At 44.2% G+C, this 21,297-nt stretch overlaps 1 protein-coding gene across 1 annotated transcript in view; it reads right to left on the bottom strand.

Moving 5' to 3' along the window:
* The window catches only part of ANGPT1 (angiopoietin 1), a 468,377-nt gene that overhangs the window by 199,741 nt on the left and 247,339 nt on the right, over positions 1 to 21,297 (bottom strand). The window lies entirely within an intron of this gene.

Raw genomic sequence — 21,297 nt, 5'->3', positions numbered from 1 at the left:
TGCCAAAGATAAGTAGATATTTTACTTATTAAATGATCTTAAGGACCAGAGATAAATCATATTATTTCATCGCTCGTTCTAAAACCAAATATTGAAAATTCTTCCACTTACAAAGACAATGACTTGATGAACATATTCTATTTTCTAAATATTTGCCAATATAATGAAATCTTTGATTACACACAGTATGTATTTGAAAATGTAACAAGATGGAATTATAAAATAATAATTTTTCATGAACAAAAATATACTGGACAGTTGTATTTTTAAAATTCCTTACAGAACATTTATTTTTGTGCCTCGGTGGTAATCTGGACAGAGATGAAAGTCATTCTTCTAAGTTATCATGGATAACAGAAATCATTTTAGTGCATGTACTCGGAATACTATTTTTATTGGCTGCAGACGTTTGGACTCCCTGACAGTTCTAGATCATTATGTTATTTTCCTCGGACGTTGAGCATTTACATTAATTAATTGTAATATAATAAGGTGGGAGTATATTTGAAACATAGTAGAAGTATAAAGGCCATATTTGGTTTGAATAATAAAGGAATGTATATATATATATATATATATATATATATATATATATATATATATATATGTCAGTGCTTCAGTGCATTAGCAAATAAATGTCATTCAGTTGGGTGTACTCATCTACATGAACTAGTATTTGTTGTCCGCCTTGTTCTAGTATGTTTACATATTTATTTTTCTTATCGTTGTGCTAGAAAACACCAGGAAACAAATTCATATTAGTTTGGCTATTGTTCATCCATAGTAAGCTACACTCCATGCAGCTACTAAGCCAGCAGAGCATGGGACCATCATTTAATCTGCAGAGGAGACAACCACTTCCTCAGACTCACAGAAATCATGTGCCTGATTTTAGTAAATCAGGGAGTGCTAAGAAAAAGGTTTCACCTTATACTACGTATATGGCCAAAAATATTTAGCTATCCCTCCAACTTTTTAAGGCCACCCATCTTGAGGAACGCCATTGACTGCACAATGGCATCCAGGCTATTATCAACATGCACTTAAAGGGGTACATGTTACATAAAGGGGTATTAATCACCAGAGATCAGAAAGTATCTGCAAATCTCAGCTGTACACTAATCTTCAAGTCTCTAGATTGGCTTTCTCAGCTCTTTCTGCCAAAGGGGAGGAATTATGCTTTCATTCAACATTCATAAATTAAAGGACCTATTAGTCCCATCATGGCCAATTCATTAGCTGACTAGCTTATAAATTAATTTACAGCAAGTGACAAGCCTCAAAGAGATGGGTGGTGGAAGGAATTACTGACAGGTTTTCGTGTTAAGCAGGGGTAATTTCAAAGCTTTGATCTTTCCCCCGATTCTTTCTCAGCTTGGGTAGACACTGCTGGAACAAAGCACCTAGTGTGTCCGGCTGTCAATCTTTTGTCCAAGCTACTTTCCTCTGTTTGTGTGGTGGACGTGCTTAGTTTGACAGCCAACCTCTGTGTCTGTGTGTTTTACAGGCATTATGGGAATAAGCTGAAAACTATTTGAATAACCAAGCCAGTTGATGTATATTTTCAGAGTACAGCTGGTTCTACTGAACAAACTAGAATGAATGCTGAAGTCTGACTTACATGGAAACCATTTTATTATGCAATGTATTGGTGGTTACGATTCAAGAACTGCATCAACTCAGCAAATTCATTTAGAGAAAAAATATTACTGTCTCAATTTGTTATTTACCCTGATTCTGTCATTAAAATGAAAAATATCTCAGGGGCATATTTATAAAGGAGTGTCACTGACATTCAACAAACATTCACTGCAGTTTAATCTTCAAAGTACGTGTTTTACTGATAGTGATTTATTCACCAGAAGTGACGGTTTAGTGGAAGCCACATTCACTGCTTTATAAATATGCCAGAGCTAGTGTTTAAACTAAATTTGTAATGCCCCCCACCACCACCATATTTCAACCTGCTAAATGGATTCTAGAAACAATTTGATTGGACCAGAGCATCATAAATCGTCCTCTTACGTAGACCTTATTACATAAGACATTATGGGGTTTATTTACTAATTGTGGTGAGGCTCTGCTGATTTCCATCATCCAATCAAATAAAAATGTGTTTTTTTTATTTTCCTTGCACCTGATTGGGTATTTTTTTTACAAAGTGAAGCTTTAGCACATTTACATTTACTAAGAAAAAAGAGTGCAACTGCACTTAGAAAATATACAGTGGGGTTAATTCACTAAAGGCAAATAGACTGTGCACTTGCTCCAGAGATTATTAAATGAGGCAAAGCTCTGCTGACTTCCATCCTCCAATCATGTCCAAACAAAAATGCTGTTTTTTTTATTTTCCTTTCATTTGATGGGTATTCTTTGCAAAGTGAAGCTGCACCTCATTTACTAAGCTCTAGAGCAACTGTACTTACAGAGTGAAACTACACTTTGCAAAGTGCACAGTCTATTTGCCTTTAGTAAATCCACTCCAGCATGCTCATTCATACACTTGGCTATTTTATGAGAACTGGAACAAATAACAGAAACTGTTCCAAACGTGCAATTATTGCCTATAGGAGCAATTCGCATTTCTTAACCTCCCTGGCGGTATGATTATTTGAGATTTTTGGTGCTGAAAGCGGTACCATTATTTTGCATGGAAATATGTCGTTTTATATTGTAGGCCTGTAATTCTTAGGAATAACTCACTGAAATCTGTCCGAACAAGAGTCTAGTAAACATCCCGGGTAAGATAAAACTTTAAACACAAAATCATAAATTATAATTAAATAAATAATCATAAAAAATAATAATATAATAATAATAAAAAATTTAATTCAATAATATAATCAAACCAAAAACACTGAAATTTGAAATATAACGCCAAGTTCGCACATTACTGAGCAAAGTCGCAAAATCGTTTTCAGTGTCTGATGACGAATTTCCCCACGAATCATTATCACTCAATTCTGCAAGTGGTTCTGATTTACTATTGCTGTTCTCTAGCTGGTCTAAAACCGCTTTTGACCTAAAGGGATGCTTTTTGGACGCCATGGACATTTCTCAGTTTCCAGGCAGAAAGAACAGTAAAAATGCAGGCAGGGCACAGGGCAAAGCACTCGGGACAAAATGTATGTGAAATGGGTTGAAACAGTAATGTTTTACTATGTGATTTTAGTGTATTTAGTGAATGTCACTTTTTGTCATTTTCAAATTTCCCGCCAGTTCTGTCCCCGTACGTCCCGAGGGATGGAACCCAGATGACAGATGCCGGCATCCGCCGGATTACATTGCCGGGGACACTGCAGGAGGGACATTGCGGGAGCGCAAGACAAGGTAAGTGATCGAGGGATCGCGGAGCAGCGCCGCATGGTAAGCTCGAGAGTAGCTCGGGGTTACCGCTTGTGGTACTGAAACTTTACCCCGAGCTACACTCGGGAATACCGCCAGGGAGGATATTGATCTGAATGAAGAAACCTAAATGGTTGCAATGTGTAACATTAAACTTTTGTTCTAGGTTTTATAAGTAATGATAAGTAATGCTTCTATTACTTATAACATGAATTTTTTGTAATAAGTAAGTATGAGTGATTTATCACCTCTGACTACTCATTGTTGAGTGCAATAAATGGATTAAACGGGGGCAGACCAGGACCTTAGTGAATTCTTCCCCATTGCTGTTTGTTAAGTGTGACAAGACATTGTACATTAATTAGTACATTTAGAATTATTTCTATGCCAGTATATGATCATTCCCAAGTAATGGAGGATGAAAACTTAAAGTGTATCTATATTCAAAGTGTAAAATATTGTAGTTCAATTATTTCTAGGCTAATCCTATTAATTGGAATGACCTTGAAGTTAATAAACTTAATTTGTGAAGATCTCCGCACATTTTACTTCCTTGAATTCTGAGACACGTAGTCACTGTACCCTGTGGGTAGGCACTGCTGTGTCACACATTTCACAGAGCCCACCTTCTGAACTTCAGAGGTGCTGAGAGGCGAAGTTTCAGGAGGTGGAGTCAGTACAGGAATCATTGCTTGCAGGCAGCAAGGTACCTTGGGATATGTAGTCCTTTATTAATATAAAGTAAACAGCAGAGGAGAAGCTGCAAAGCATGCAGTCAATCCAGGAAGGTGTGGAAAGAGATGGTCAGCAGACAGGCTGATGTTATAAAATTAACCGGTTCCCACCCGGCCTATGGCCAGATGGCGGCCGGGCGAGCACCTAGTCCCTCCAGGTGGACGCCATATGGCGTCCTTTCAGGCATGCGCAGTTTTCCTGCCCACAGAGCCGTGATCTGTCACCGGCCGTGTACCTCGGACACGGCCGATGACAGATCTGTGTACCGGCCCCGTTGCCAGTACCATGTGACCTGCTGTGACTAATCACAACAGGTCACATGGCAGTTGTATACAATGGATGGCTTCCTTTCATGCCATCCATTGTATAAAAGTGTGGCTAGCTGTGAATGGTCACATCGATCACATGCACAGGCTGGGCCAATCACAGCCCAGCTGTGTCATGTGATTAGCTGTGGCCAAATCACAGCTAAGCACAAAAAAAAAAACCCGGAATGAATCGATTTCATTCAGGTAAATGCTTGCTTATAGCAAAGTAATTCTTTGCTATAAGCAAATTGTGTAAAAAAATAAAAATACTGATCACTTCCCCAAAGTAGTACAATGTTATACTGCTTTGGTCATAGTGATATATGAAAATAAATCTTAAAAAAAGAGAAAAAATGTAATAAAAAATTAAAAATAATAATAAAAAAAAATCTTTTTTTTTTTTTCGTACTGTCACCAGTCAGTGTCCCTGATCACCGCCATGCCAGTTATATGATGGTGCTGTACTGCACTGGTGACAGTATGTAAAAAAGAAAATAGTGAAAATCATTTTTTTTATTTCTTAATTTCCGAAAAATTATGACAAAAAAATTACAACTTCAAAAAACTCGCCATGCCTGTTATAAAATACGTTGGACTGTCTACTTTGCAAAAAGGGGTCATTTGGGGGATATCTGCACTGTTCTGACATTCTTGGACCTCAAGAAATTAGATTGGCCGTCAGTACTTCAGGACTGATCAATATTCAGATCTATACCATAGTTTGTGAACTCTATAACTTTCCTACAGACTAAATAATAAATACTAATTTGGGTTATTTTCACCAAAGACATGTAGTAGAATACATTTTGGCCTAAATTTATGAAGAACAATTATTTATTTACAAACGTTTATAACAGAAACAAAGAAAAACATGGGTTTTTTTTCAAACTTTTTGGTCTTTTTTTGTTAATTTAGCAAAAAATAAAAACCTCAGTGGTGATTACATACCACCAAAAGAAAGCTTTAGCTGTGTGAAGAAAATGATAAAATTTTAGTTTGGGTACAGTGTTGTATGACCGCGCAATTGTCATTCAAAGTGTGAGAATGCTGAAACCTGAAAATTAGCCTGGGCAGGAAGGGGGTAGAAGTGCCCGGTATGGAAGTGGTTTTAAAGTGTATGCTGTGGTCATAGATTTTCTTTAAAAAGAGATCCTGAACTGGCTTCAATTTTGGTTTCACTTTCTTAGTAAAGGTGTCCCATCAATATATTTCTGTCTGCTTAAAGCCCAACTCTGACGTTCCTACTCCTGATGCTCAGTCTTCACTTTTACTGAAAGATTTCAGGTTGGTCATGTGAAGCACAGGCTCTTTTTTCCCTTTTCTCCAGCACTGGATGCCCCTTAAAAGAGGAATTCCACTCCCTGGTATATATTTTTAATCCTGTCGTACCTGTTGCTCTGAGTTATCCTTAATTTAAATACTAAGATGCTAAGTGAATCCAATGTTGATCTGCTGTTATCCACTGTTTGGCTGTTGCACACCGGGGTCTGTGTTGCCATCTTGCTCTCATCAGTGTTCAGGATCTTGTTGTCCATTCCTGGCTCATGTAGCTGACCCTGATTACCTTTGGTCCACCTTCCTCCAGCAATAGGTTTGATTCAGCTGAAGCCTCCTGGGGTATGTGATGTGCACACTTCAGGAGGCACCAGGAGCAGGAAGATTGCTCGGTGAGAATGGGGGCAGGGGTTGGGGTGGGGTTAAAAAAAAGTAAACACACCAAAAAAAAAGAAAAAGGGTTGCTCTTCCTTTCTTTCTTGAGAGAAAAAGAAATGCCCGTAGCGAAAGAAAGAAGAAATAGCGCAGGGCATACATGACTAGGCCCAGAGTGGGGGAAGGAAGAGCAGAAAGGGTTAAGGTAGCTCCAGGAGGATTTTGTTATTGTTAGTGGGGGGTAGCTGATTGGTAGAGGTTGGTGTAGGTGGGGTTTTGCTGCACCTTAGGATGGGAGGTTCTGTGAGGGGGAGTCAGTTAGCTGGACGGCAAGAGTGTGAGCTTGGTGTCTGTTTAGCACACCTTGCTTCAGGCCACCTTTAGCCCTGCCATGGACAGCCTTTTGGCTCAGCTGCAGGAGGCAGCAGAGGACAGGGGGATGGACTGGCTGCAGAGCCGTGTCTCGGATCTCTTGCAGGATCCGGGCTCATCTCCTGCAGCAGGGGGGCGGGAGGGCCCACGTGCTCAGAGGTCTAGGCCTCCGGAACGCTTTAGCCCGGGCTCCCCCCCCCCCTCCCAGAGCTCAGCACCACCATGGGAGCCCCGCTCGGGCCCCTCCGGCTCCGCTTGCAGGGCGCTCCCTTGCCTCTGCTAGCGGGGAAGCCGGGAGGAATCCCCGCCATCGGCGGAGCTCAGTGGGCGGGGCCTCGTGCGGGGGAAGCCCCTCCCCCCCCGCCCACACGGCATGGAGGCAGAAGCAGAATCTGCGGCTCCTCCACTGACAAGGTGCCGGTCAGGGAGGGAGCCCTGCATGGGAGGCGCACAGCTGCGGCTACCGGGCTGTCTCCTGTTGCGGCCGGCGGGCCCCCTGAGAAGTCTAGGGCTCCGGCTCCAGTGAGGCAGCAGCGTGGGATCGGCACTGGACGGAGTGCAGCAGGGAGTTCTGCGGCTGCTGGGCTGTCTACTGCTGCGGCCGGCGGGCCCCCTGGACGGTCTGGTGCTCTTGCTCCACAGCAGCATCAGCGGAAGACTGGAGCTGGGCGGAGGGCAGCTGGCAGTGCTGCAGGTCGGAGCCCAGGGACGGCGGTGAGCGTGTCTGGTGCCGGGAGGCGGAGTCGTGAGCGGCACAGACCAGCAGGACCCGTGGCTCCTGGGACCGGGAGGCCATCTGAACAGCGTGCGGAGGACGAGAGGTCGGAGGGCGAGCTGTCGGAACCCGATGCGGGGGCGACGGCTGGCCGCTCTACAACGGTGGATCGTGAGCACGCGGCTGAAGGGGCATCTCCTGGGCAGCCTGGTGAGTTACCTGTTCTGGGGTCTATCTCTTTTTCTTCTGCGTTACGGGACCTGCTGGGGGGTGGTAGGGCCGCTATGGTGGGCGCGGCCTCTGCGGCGTGCACTGTCGGCGTTCCCCCGTCGGGTATGGGTGGGGGTCTCGGTGATGTGATTTCCAGTTTGCGGGACCTGTTGCGGCGTCTTGAGTGGGGCGCCTGGGCCTGCTTATGCGTGGCTCCCGCCGGATGGTGGGGAAGGTTTCGGGGTTCTTGTACAGGACAGCGGGGACGTGCGGCATCCGGGGGTCTCTTCTCCTCCGGGGTCTGGGCTAGGGGTTGTTCCGGCCACGACAGGTGATCGGGGTTCTGCGGCCCCCTCCGCGGTGTTGGGTGCAGATTCGAGGGTGTCCGGGCCTGTCGGCTTGGCGGACTCGGCCAGGGGCGAAGTGTACGTGTGTTTTGAGGGCCCTTTGGGTGCGCATTTACAGTCGGAGGTACGGGAGTAGCTTTGGAGTGGGGAGTACGTTGATATATTCTCACTCTTGCCTTTGGAGCGTTTTCCTTTTGAAGGGTCCCGGGTTGACGAGAGTAGGCAGGTGGAAGCGGAGCAGCGGCGTTTTCGTTTTATCCCGCGTACCTTTGCAAATTGGTTGCAGGCGTTCGCGATCATGGCTAGTGATTAGGGAGGAGGCTCCTGAACATTGCTCGGCACTGTTCTGTTACCTTGATGCCATTGGTGAGGCTCACGGGGTTTCTGGGGGTACTGCGTGGCTTCGGTACGTTGAGCAGTTTAGGCAGCGGAGGGCGGTTCGCCAGTCGTTGCGTTGGGATCATAAGGACGTTGGCCTCTGGATGCGACTCATGACACCGGCGAGGGCCCCTGGTTTGTTTTTTCAGAGCGGGGCCGGCGGTTCGTTCTTCCCGGGACAATCGGCCTCCAGGCGTCAGGGGTTCTTCTGGCAGTTCCAAGAGGGGACGTGTTGATTTGGTGGGTCTTGCCGTTTTAGGCACAAATGTTCCGGGTGCGGGGGCTCCCATCCCTTGTCGCGCTGTTTCCAGCGGGGTCGAGGCCTTTCCGGAGAGCATGCTGGTAAGAGGGACGACTCCGGTGCGAGTGGAAAGGATGGGGCTTTTCTTAAAGAGGTATCCTGATCGCGCAGCTGCAGTGTTGCTGACGGCGGGTTTTTCGGAGGGTTTTCGCATCCCGTGTACTTTGACTTTGATTCCTCCCTTAGCTCGGAATTTGCGGTCGGCCTTGCGGCATGAGGAGGGGGTTTCGGCTAAGTTGCGTAAGGAAGTGGGGTTGGGACGCATGGGGGGGTCCGTTTGCTTGCGCTCCGTTTTCGGATTTGGTTGTTTCTCCCTTGGGGGTTGTGCCCAAGAAGGAGCCGAATGCGTTTAGGTTAATTCACCACCTGTCCTTCCCTAAGGGGGGGTCGGTGAATGATGCTATTGATTCGGAGTCATGTTCGGTGTCTTACACGTCTTTTGATGTGGCTGTTTTCTGGGTCCGTCGGTATGGGCGCGGTGCGCTCATGGCGAAATCGGACGTTGAGTCGGCTTTTCGGCTGTTGCCAGTCCATCCGGACAGTTTTCGTTTTTTGGGTTGTCATTGGCAGGGCTATTTTTACGTTGATAAGTGCCTTCCTATGGGGTGTTCTATATCTTGCGCTTTGTTCGAGAGGTTCAGTTCATTCGTGGAGTGGGTGGTGCGGGATGTCTCAGGGGTGAATTCGGTCATCCAATATTTGGATGATTTTCTTTGCGTGGGTCCGCCAGATTCCGGAGTATGTGCAGTTTTGCTGGCCACTTTGCAACACTTTGCTGAACGTTTCGGGGTTCCTCTGGCGGTGGATAAGACTGTGGGCCCGGCTATGGAGATGACTTTCTTGGGCATTGTTTTGGATTCCGGCACGATGGAGTGCCGCTTGCCTGAGGTTAAGCTGGTGGCTCTACCAGGGGAACTGCGTGGGGTGCTGGGGCAAGCGAAAAATTCAGCTGCGGGCCTTACAGTCGTTGTTGGGCAAAACTTCACTTCGCTTGTCGGATTCTGCCCATGGGTCGGGTGTTCTGCCGCCGGTTGGCGGCGGCGACGGCAGGGATTACCTCCCCTTTACATTTTATTCGGTTGACTCGGGATCATCGGGAGGACTTGCATTTGTGGCACACCTTTTTGGATTCGTTTAATGGGCGGGCTCTCTGGATGTCTGGCCCTGTTAGCAATTTTGACTTGGAATGGTTCAGGGACGCGGCGGCGTCGGCGGGCTATGGGGCTTTTTCCAGGGTTGATGGAGTACGGCCTCGTGGCCAGCTTCCTGGCGGGAGGCGGGTTTTCTTCGCAACTTGGTGTTGTTGGAACTTTTTCCGGTGTTGGCGGTTGAGGTTTGGGGAGAGGATTTTCGAAATCTAAACGTGTGTTGTCACTGTGACAATTTGGGGGTGGTTCAGGTCATCAATCGGGTCTCAGCTTCTTCACGACCGGTGGTGGCCTTGCTTCGCCATTTAGTGTTGCGTTGTCTGCGTCTGAATGTTTTTCTCCATGCGGTGCATCTCCCTGGGGTTGATAACACCGTGGCTGACGCTTTGTCTCGCTTTCAGTGGGACAAATTCCGAGAGGTGGCGCCGGCGGCGGAGCAACACGGGGTTCCTTGTCCCGACGGGCTGTGGGAGATTGCCTTGGAGTCCTTGCGGGCTGGATCCGGCGTTCGGTGAGTGAGGCGACTTGGTCTGCATACTCTAGGGTCTGGTGGGAGTGGCTGGATCTGCTACAGCGGGTTGAGATTGATCCCTGGGGGCCGGAGGTGTTTTTGGCGGTATTGTACTTTGTGGCGCGGAATTTTGAGCGGGGGGTGTCGGCTGCTACGGTGGATCGCCGACTGGCGGGTTTGGCATTCTTCTTTAAGTTGCAAGGGTGTCAGGATTTCACTGAAGATTTTTTGGGTTTGGCAGGCTCTCCGGGGTTACCGGAGCGCTCATCAATGTAAGGATTCTCGTCATCCGGTGTCTTTTGAGTTGTTGGGGTCTTTGTTTGTGCATTGGTGGTCTGTGTGTTCTTCGGACTTTGAGGTGTGCTTATTTCGGGCGGCTTTTGCGGTAGCCTTTTTTGGGGCGTTGCGTATTGGGGAGCTCGTTAGCCCGTCCAAATCGGTTCTTGGGGGGTTATTGGTGAATGAAGTCAGGTGCTTCGGTGAATGGGTGGAGGTGCTGGTACGTCGGTCTAAGACGGACCAATTGGGACGTGGTGGTCGGGTGCGTTTTTTCGTTCTTCCGGCTTCGCTGGTGTGCCCAGTGCGGGCGGTTCGGGAATTTTTGTCCCGTCGTCCAGTTGGGCATGGGTGTTTTTTTTTCAGGCACGCTGAGCGGGAGCTGGTGTGAGATGTCAAGCTGGACTTTCTTCAGTTGCGGCGGGCTTATCCGGGGATGGTGGTGGTGTGGTCCGACATTGTCGCCCGTGCCTCTTGGCGTTGGGCGCGGTCGGTAGAGAGGCTCAACAAGGCTCGGATTAAGGCTAACAGAGAGGTGGGGCGTTTCTTTAGTCACCATGGGGGGTTGGTGGTCTGGCGCTTGGAGTTGGAGGTGGATACTTGGCGGTATCTCAGGTGCGATGGGGTACATTTGAATGCGGTTGGGACGGATTTATGGTCCCTGGATCTGCAGGATGGCATGCAGCGGGCTGTTCGTTTGTGGCGTGGCACGCATGGGTAAGGGCTTACCCAGCGTGCTGTGGCGGTTGTTGGTCTTTGGAGGCGGTTCTTATTTGGAAGGTAAACAACAATGGTGTGGGACCCATCCGTGGTATGGGATGCCCGGGGACATTCCCAGTTAACCAAGGTTTAACTGGAAGGTGGTGGTGCTGCACTGCGGACGGTATGGTTGTCTCCGAGCTGGTTGGTTGCGGCTGGAGGCCTAGTGTATATGGTTGTCCGCAGGTGCATTTCGGATCGTTTTGGGGTGCCTTCGAAGACCAACAACAATTATGTGGGTTTCTGTTATAAGGAATGGTTGGTGTATTGTAACTTGAGTTGTTAATAAAAGGCCATGTTGGCCATTTACTCCAAAATTGGTGTTATGTCTTTTGTTAGTATAATTGGTTAAGGGGAAGGGGGTTGGTGCGGAACGGTAATGGTGGTAATGGGGAAGTGGACGAGCCTATCTCTGGTGCAATAGTCAAGAAATGCCCGTAGCGAAAGAAAGAAGAAATAGCGCAGGGCATACATGACTAGGCCCAGAGTGGGGGAAGGAAGAGCAGAAAGGGTTAAGGTAGCTCCAGGAGGATTTTGTTATTGTTAGTGGGGGGTAGCTGATTGGTAGAGGTTGGTGTAGGTGGGGTTTTGCTGCACCTTAGGATGGGAGGTTCTGTGAGGGGGAGTCAGTTAGCTGGACGGCAAGAGTGTGAGCTTCCCTCCCGCCCTCCCTGTTTGGGTGAGTTTTGGGTCCCTCCAGGTAGAGGGGGGGATTATGTTGGTTCATGGGCGGTTGTTGGTCTTTGGAGGCGGTTCTTATTTGGAAGGTAAACAACAATGGTGTGGGACCCATCCGTGGTATGGGATGCCCGGGGACATTCCCAGTTAACCAAGGTTTAACTGGAAGGTGGTGGTGCTGCACTGCGGACGGTATGGTTGTCTCTGAGCTGGTTGGTTGCGGCTGGAGGCCTAGTGTATATGGTTGTCCGCAGGTGCATTTCGGATCGTTTTGGGGTGCCTTCGAAGACCAACAACAATTCTGTGGGTTTCTGTTATAAGGAATGGTTGGTGGCGGTTGTTGGTCTTTGGAGGCGGTTCTTATTTGGAAGGTAAACAACAATGGTGTGGGACCCATCCGTGGTATGGGATGCCCGGGGACATTCCCAGTTAACCAAGGTTTAACTGGAAGGTGGTGGTGCTGCACTGCGGACGGTATGGTTGTCTCCGAGCTGGTTGGTTGCGGCTGGAGGCCTAGTGTATATGGTTGTCCGCAGGTGCATTTTGGATCGTTTTGGGGTGCCTTCGAAGACCAACAACAATTATGTGGGTTTCTGTTATAAGGAATGGTTGGTGTATTGTAACTTGAGTTGTTAATAAAAGGCCATGTTGGCCATTTACTCCAAAATTGGTGTTATGTCTTTTGTTAGTATAATTGGTTAAGGGGAAGGGGGTTGGTGCGGAACGGTAATGGTGGTAATGGGGAAGTGGACGAGCCTATCTCTGGTGCAATAGTCATGAATCAAATGAGGCAAAGACTACCTTGTGAGTGAAGGTCTGCATCCAATTGACTATCTGAGTATTGCCGTCAAGAGAAGTACATGTTAAATGCCTGTGAATGCACATTATAGTGCAGGGCTAACGCACACATATAGGTGTTATCTTCCCATAACGTAACTGATTAGGCCTCATAAACAAAATAAATAACTCAGATCCTGGGAACCTTTACAAGCTTTCTCTCTGTGTTTCATGGTGGGGTAGGCATTGACACAATGGGGTTGATTTACTAAAACTGGAGAGTGCACAATCTGGTGCAACTCTGCAAAGAAACCAATCAGCTTCCAGGTTTTATTGCCAAAGCAACAAGTTGAAGTTAGAAGCTGATTGGCTACATTGCACAGCTGCACCAGATTCTGACTGCTCCAGTTTTAGTAAATCTACCCCAACATGACTACCACTGTATCCCAGTGATGTTAAAGTAGGGATAGCACATATGAAAAACTATGTCTGGTTTAAGAATGCACAAAATCTGTACACTAAAAAAGTGTGAACAGTTTTTTTTAATTGTTATTATAATCTAAACAACCAAACAGAATAGTTTTGTTTAGACCATGGATATTCTTTAACATTACAATCAGTCTAACATTACATATTTTGCATTTAAACCCACTTAGTGGACATAGACTGACTGGTTACAGGTCTCATCATGAGGTTTTATGTCCTGCTAGTTAAATCTGGATAAGAACTGGTATCCTCATCATCTGGAAGGTCCAAAAAGGAAGTCTTCCAAAATGCAATCCAGTGTGTTTACTGGTTCAAGCAACGACCCACTCTCTGAGCCCCCTGTGCATTCACCAACACAAACTGGGAAAAAGTCATAACTGGTCTTAAACATGAATATGAATATTCTGTCTTAAAATCTAATTTATTTGCAGGCTGTGCATGAGATATTATATTATATTTATTATAATTTAAGAGTGTGATTTGGTATATGTCAAGGGTGTTGCCAGCTGTACATTGTTTGGGTCATCATTCCCACCCACCAGTGGGAGGACTTTGTGACTACAATTATTTGCTGTAGTAAGGCTGTTATTGAAACATTCAAGATTGGCTCTGAAGAAGAGGGAATCGCCCCTCGAAACGTGTCAGCCATTTGGAGGGTCTTCTCTTGTTTGGGAGATGACTTAGTGACTGGGTTTCTTTGAACATTGATATGCTTTTGTTACTGAAGTTGTTTTTCAGTATACATCTATTTTTGAATTAATAAACTACTTCCCAGGGAATGACTTAGGCTAGTGTGCCCTCTCTTCCTTGTTTTACAGTGTTTCTCCTGGGATTCCCCTAGCCCTTAGAGGGCAGCACAGCCTGTTTCGGCATTGGAATTGTTAAGGACCTGAGATCCATCTACCACCAGTACAGCACTCTTGAGCACAGGGGATTTTTGTCTTTTAGCTGGAGGACTGAGTGTATAATCAGTATGTGCACAAACCTCAGGGGTCTCTTAACTCTGATAGTAATGGTTTGTTCACATCAACCCTATTGGGCAGTATTGCCAAATGCATATACAAGGCAATTTTCCTTAGGTTCTGTCCATTTCCCTCTAAAGTGCCGCACCACCTGCAATGCATTACATTGCCCTTAAACAATGTACACCAAGCAATGTGCATTATATGGCGCCTGCTGGTGTGAATGGGCCCTGCTGCAAGAGTTATCCTCAGACAAACTAAGAAAAGCCTAAATATGTCAACCAAATCACCAAAATCTTATGTAAGTTTTAACATGTTATTGTCATTTCAAAAGTAATTTGCATTTTTTATTATGCAGATTTAATTACTATAATAGCTGGTGATCCTGCCATAGAGGTCCTTGTTCAGCCATTTCCTGTTATAGAGTGACCAGGCTTTGCCCCTGTCTTCCAACTGTGTTTCTGTTTTGTTATCCTGTCATTTAGCCTTCCTTTGTAGACTACAAGTGGCCGTTTTGACACCCATTATGCAGGCATAGTCACTGTTGTCACCTTTAGTAAACCCACCCTGAGAAAAGCTATGCAGTCATCACTCAAGTAGATACATGTAGCCAGGAAGTGGCTGCGAGAGATCAGCAACATTGAGATTAAACAAAATGAAAGTTGTATTTTATTTTTAAAAAATGCCAGTCGTTTCCGATACATCACTTTATCAAACAAAATGTCTTTCAGTTAGGTCTACACCTATGTTAATAATATTTATCTTTCATATCCCAACCAAAGACTTGATGGCAGCATTTTAGGATGACCCATGTCTTCATCAGTAATTACTGGTAGCAGCTGAGACGTAGAGGATATGTAGCATGACATTGCTGACAAGTGTATCATTATGCAACAAAATGGTCATGTCCGTCAAGTAATGACCTTAGTGTATATCGGTGTCACCATTTTCCCAGCCATCCCATTTCATATGTAGGATGTAAATGACAGTGCCATCTATTAACATAGCTAGCCTTGTGCCTTCCCATGGACACTGAGCCCCAGGCTACACCCAGGATCACATTGCAGGCAGGACTGTGGGAAGCTACATACACAATACATTTATACAAGATTCAGCATCAGCAACTATGGTAACCAATTAACTTCTATTCCTAAGAAGAGTTTGCTCATTCTAGATCTTGTCTTACTAAAAAATGCAATAGCGTCTTAAATTAATGAGCTGTTAAAATTGTTAAAAACAACACTATCAAAGTTAACATAATTATCCCTTTTACTTTTTTATGTCTTTTTCTAAAATGGTAAATCTGTTAATATGCAACCCTAGACCTGATGGCCAAATCATTTTGTATCTGTGCCTACCCCTTCCACTGCAACATCATTTCCAACACCACAGATCAGAATAGATGAGCTTGTTTTATTATAGGATTTGTGTTGCTTCCACTATACATCCAAAGAAGGGGAAGAGGCTACAAACAGGTAAATGTTTAAGAATTTGTATATATGGGGGAATTTAATAAAAATGGTGAACTCAGAATCTGATGTGCATGGTAGCCAATCGGCTTCTAACTTCAGCTTGTTCAGTTAAGCTTTGTCAACAAAACCTGGAAGTTGATTGGTTTCTGTGCATAGCTGCGCCATATTTTGCATTCTCCAGTTTTAGTAAATAACCCCCTTATATGTCTTACTGTTATAGCCATTGAAATTCCATGAAATGTTTTTAAAGGTTTTTGATCTTTATGTGTATCTATATACCGTATATACTCGAGTATAAGCCGAGTTTTTCAGCACATTTTTTGTGCTGAAAAACGGCCCCCTCGGCTTATACTCGAGTCAACGTCTGCAGATGTCTAGCAGGGAACGCTCCTCTATCCGTCTCCAGGTGTGGGCGGGATGACATGCCGTCCCTGTCATCTGGACACACCCCCGGGATCAATCCTCGCCGGTGATTGGCCGCCGGAACTGTAGCTCAGGAAAGGCACACAGGCGCCCAATCACCGGCGAGGAGGTGGAGCTTGGAGAGGAGGAGCCGAGCGGCACTGCGAAGATCGAGCGAGTGAAGAGGAGGAGAGCGGCCGGAGAAGGAAGACATCTGACCGGTAAGTGTGTACCATGGAAGAGGGAGGGAGCGAGCGAGCCCAGGCTGGAGCAGGGGTCAGCAAGGTAAGTATCATTGGTGTCAGTGGGAGGAATAGTGCCCAATCATTGGTGTCACTAATACCAACGATGGGGCACTATTCCTCCCCCCACTGACACCAACAATGGGGCACTATTCCTCCCCTCACTGACACCAACGATGGAGCACTATTCCTCCCCCCACTGACACCAACGATGGGGCACTATTCCTCCCCCCACTGACACCAACGATGGGGCACTATTCCTCCCCCCGCTGACACCAACGATGGGGCACTATTCCTCCCCCCACTGACACCAACGATGGGGCACTATTCCTCCCCCCACTGACACCACCGGCTTATACTCGAGTCAATAGTTTTTCCCAGTTTTTTGTGGTAAAATTAGGTACCTCGGCTTATATTCGGGTCGGCTTATACTCGAGTATATACGGTAGTATAGAATATGCAATATCTGAAAATTTGTAAACATATTTTAGTTTTAAATCTTCCATAGATCTACCAATAACCTGTTTTGAAGTAAACTGAATCGAGTAATGAGGTAGTCCCTCACATTACATGAATTTGATAAATGTATAAATTTTACAGAGGTTTTATGATCAGATTCTAAGGTGTATGTGTAGTTCCCCCTTGTGGCTGGATGTTAAGCCAGTTCCCGTGCTAAAGCCTACAGCTTTTTTTCAGTGATGACGGGTTTGAGACCATATTAATGATCCTTGTGGTGCATTTTTTTTTCAGGCTCCTCACTCAGTTTGGTCCTCGGCCCATGTCAGGAATCACCCCCTTACACACTTATTAGAGGCTTCTCCACTGGTTGTAGTCCTAGTTCACAAGGGGTCCCGCCGAACACCTGAGGCCCATGAAATATGGACGCCCTGGTTGTTGGGCTAAATAAATAAATACATGCAAACATGCATAAGGTACAATTGGTGATTACATTTTTCAAACTCCAAAATATCAAGTTTTACAATTGCATGCCTGTGCCCCAATTTTACAATTGTTCAAGATAACGATTGCTTAATGATTGCTTAATGTACAAAAAAATCAATTGCAATAAGGGAATTTGACCAAATCATTCTTCTTTGTTGTGCCTCAAAATGTGGATTTGGTGGGAGACTTTAGGTCTACTTTAGCAGTCTCAAATCAAAGCTGGCACCAGCTAAAATGTATTTTTTCATATAAAATGGAAAGTCTACTTGGTAGACAAAACCATAGCCAAATCCTTCTCATTCATAACCAATGATTCCCATTCAATCTTTGCTGTGTCTATTCCAATTAGATTATTTTCTTCTGAGAAATATATTGAGAACACATTATTCCCTCCAATACTGAGCTGAACAATATCACTATATCACTGTTTTACTCCATTAATTTCATACTGTCTTCACTTATGTCAGTAAATCGCACAGACCTCAATAGCACGCCTACCTCTGGGAATTTCTAAGCAAAATTTTTCAAAGTGTGTAATGGAATGTTATGAAAAAAACTCCAAATTACACAGAAAGCACGTCATAATCAAATAATGTAAAAATAATATACTTCTGCTTTTACTGTGAATGACATTTATGATAACAATCACATTACAGAGGAAACCAAAACAAATGGAATTATGTTGAATGATATAAGATAAAACATATTTTGAGCTTAATTTTCCTATGCTATCTTTTTAATAACATCTACTTTTTAAAAATACTATAATTGTGGATTATTCAGAAATGTTTCAGCATGCTGAAAGCCAGCTGTTATTAAGGTAGTTCATTTCTGATGTTTCCAGCAGTTCATTAACATTTTGGGGCACATATATGAACTAGGGTTACGTGTATGTCATTGCTTGATTAGCTTCAATAAAAAGGAAGGTGTATTTAGTAGCTCTATAAGAGACACAGATTTGTAGCTCAACTAATCCAGATGCCTTCTACTTCAGACATGCATAAAGTGCTATCGGACACTTTACCCCCCTGGAGGTATTCCCGAGTGTAGCTCGGGGTAAAGTTTCAGCACCACAAGCGGTAACCCCGAGCTACACTCGGGAAAACCCTGCAGCGCTGCTCCGGAATCTCTTCTTCACTTACCTTGTCCTGCGCTCCCGTGATGTCCCTCCTGCAGTGTCCCTGGCCATCTCCTCCAGCCAATGCCGGCATCCGTCTTCCGGGTTCCATTCCCTATGAGCGTCAGGACACACAGGGGGACGGAACCGGCGGGAAATTCAAAAACTTAAACATTTTACAAACACATAATACACTAAAATCACATAGTATTCCATTACTGTATCAAACCATTTTGTCCCGAGTGCTTTGTCCTTTGCCCTGCCTGCATTTTTACTGTTCTTTCTGCCTGGAAACTGAGAAATGTCCATGGCGTCCACAAAGCGTCCCTTTAGGTCAAAAGCGGTTTTAGACCAGCTAGAGAACAGCGATAGTAAATTAGAACCACTTGCAGAATTGAGTGATAATGATTCGTGGGGAAATTCGTCATCAGACACTGAAAATTATTCTGCGACTGAGCTCAGCGATGTGCGAACCTGGCGCTCTATTTCAAATTTCTGTGTTTTTGGTTTGATTATATTATTGAATTAAATGTATTATTATATTATTATTTTTTATGATTATTTATTATATTATAATTTATTATTTTATGTATCAAATTTTATCATACCCAGGATGTTTACTAGACTCTTGTTCGGACAGATTTCAGTGAGTTATTGCTAAGAATTACAGGCCTATAATAAAAAAACAACATATTTCCATTGAAAATAATCAGACCACTAGGGAGGTTAAAGTGAATCTGTGCCCAGAAAGTCTGCATTGAAATATTTAGGTATTCACTAAAACTAAAATCACTTTAAAAAAGCTCTAATTTATCTCTATAGCTATAGACATTATGGAGAAATGCATATTCAAAGTTTACAGAGGAACTAAAATCACATCTCCTTTCCCAATACTTTCTAAGGTACCAGAATCTTGTCATAAGCTGTTAGAAATTGACTGAAACTCAACATCTGAGTCTCTGTTGTGATTTTGAGGATGAATTACTTGACAGCATATGCAGCTACATAGGTCAGCGATGGCTTGTTTTAAAAGGCCTTTTACTATTTGTTAAGTATATGTAAACACTTTAATGTCCATAATTAATAAGCAGGTGCACTTCAAAGTGAACCTGCGACCTGTAATTCAACAAGTCTGTTACAATGTACAGGAAAACAGCTTTCCCTTAATAAAATGCAATCCAAAAACTGCACCCAGCAATCCACACTCCAAACCTGCTAAAAAATTATATTAATAAGAAATATCTCAATACAGATGACAAAGACAGTTTGTCCATGAGCAATTACAAACACATGCATATACTTAGCCTCCAATTTTAACCTAAATCAGCCCCAGTATTTTCTCTACCATATTAAGCAGTAAAGTTTAGAGAATGCATCCTTTTCAGAATTATAGGTCAGCCTTTCATGCTCCTTGGTTTTAGAGATCCTGACATCCGTGGAGCCCTCCCAGGTCATGTGTTTCCAGACTCTTCCTCTAGCGTCCAAAGCAAAGCTTGGCTTCCAATGGCAGGTTCACTTCATTGCTCCAGTCTGTGAAGCAGCAAGCAGGAAGATAGTGCAGACACACAAGGCCAAAGGCTCATGAGCAATTTATTATACTCTCAATATAAAACCATATAAAAGCTCATTAAAACATCCATGAATTTCGGCATATATCTTGACCCACATTTTGTCTTAATAAATGATTTCTTCAGGGCAGTATAATAAATTACCTATGAGTTAATAACTTTGTGTCCTGCATTGTCCTCCTGCTTGCATCTGTATTGCGTCATTTGTTTGGAGAGATCAGCTTTATTTCTGAGACTGTACAGCCGGTGTGGAGTGCGGATTGTTGGATGCATTTTTTGTTTTCCCTTTTATTAAATAGTTGTTGGTGAATTTAAAGGAGATTGTCAGATTTTAAAGTGTGTGGTGAACTTTGAACTGATCAGACATACTATAATCTGGTCTGATCATTTAGATCAGCCAAAATCTATATATTAGAAAGGCTTGCCTAATTGAATGCAGTTTGTTTGTTGTATGCAGTCAGCTAGGAGGGTGACACCCCTTCCCTTTTAGCATTAAGAAGTGGTGTCATCCCTGTCTGCAGTCTGACTATTGTACAACAAAAGGCAGCAACACACATAAATCATCACCTCTGCTCACTATGCTCTCCCTTCCTCTCAGCACATGTGCAAACATCAGAAGCTGATTGGCTACTAGGGATGATTGTTCAGGTGATGCATGGAGGCAGATATCAAGGCAGATATCAAGGCAGATGCCAGTCATATGTGAAAAAAAATATTTAATTATTTTTAACAAAAATACAACTGTATTAAATTAAGTTTTGATATATCAACATGGAGTTCAGCTTTAAGTAACCATACCAGTAGTAGCCACAGATGTCTGCAGTCCTCTTAACCTCCTTAGCAGTCTGATTATGTCCATATTTCTGTGCTCAAAGCGGTACATTTTTTTGCATGGAAATATGTATTTTTTTAATTGTAGGCCTGTAATTTTTGGGAATAACTCACTGAAATCTGTCCGAACAAGAGTCTAGTAAACATCCCGGGTATGTTACAATTTGAAACACGAAATCATAAATTATAATTTAATAAATAATCATAAAAAATAATAATATAATAATAATAAATTTAATTCAATAATATAATCAAACCAAAAACAATTAAATTTGAAATATAGCGCCATGTTCGCACATCACTGAGCAAAGTCGCAAAATTGTTTTCAGTGTCTGATGATGAATTTCCCCCACGAATCATCACTCAATTCTGCAAGTGGTTCTAATTTACTATCGCTGTTCTCTAGCTGGTCTAAAACCGATTTTGACCTAAAGGGACGCTTTTTGGATGCCATGGACGTTTCTCAGTTTCCAGGCAGAAAGAACAGTAAATATGCAGGCAGGGCACAGGACAAAGCACTCGGGACAAAATGTACGTGAAATGGTTTGATACAGTAATGTTTTGCTATGTGATTTTAGTGAATTTAGTGAATATCGCCTTAATCATTTTCAAATTTCCCGCCGTTCCGTCCCCATACGTCCCGACGTCGCAGGGGACGGAACCCAGAAGACAGATGCTGGCATCGACCGGAGGACATTACAGGGGGCACTGCAGGAGGGACATCGCAGGAGCGCAGGACAAGGTAAGAAAAGAACAGATCCTGGA

Source organism: Staurois parvus, unplaced genomic scaffold, assembly GCF_062004578.1.
Source record: "Staurois parvus isolate SC_StPar_1 unplaced genomic scaffold, SC_StPar_1.0 ptg000047l, whole genome shotgun sequence".
In the NCBI taxonomy this organism is placed as follows: Eukaryota; Metazoa; Chordata; class Amphibia; order Anura; family Ranidae; genus Staurois; species Staurois parvus.
This window is presented reverse-complemented; position numbering and strand designations above follow the sequence as displayed.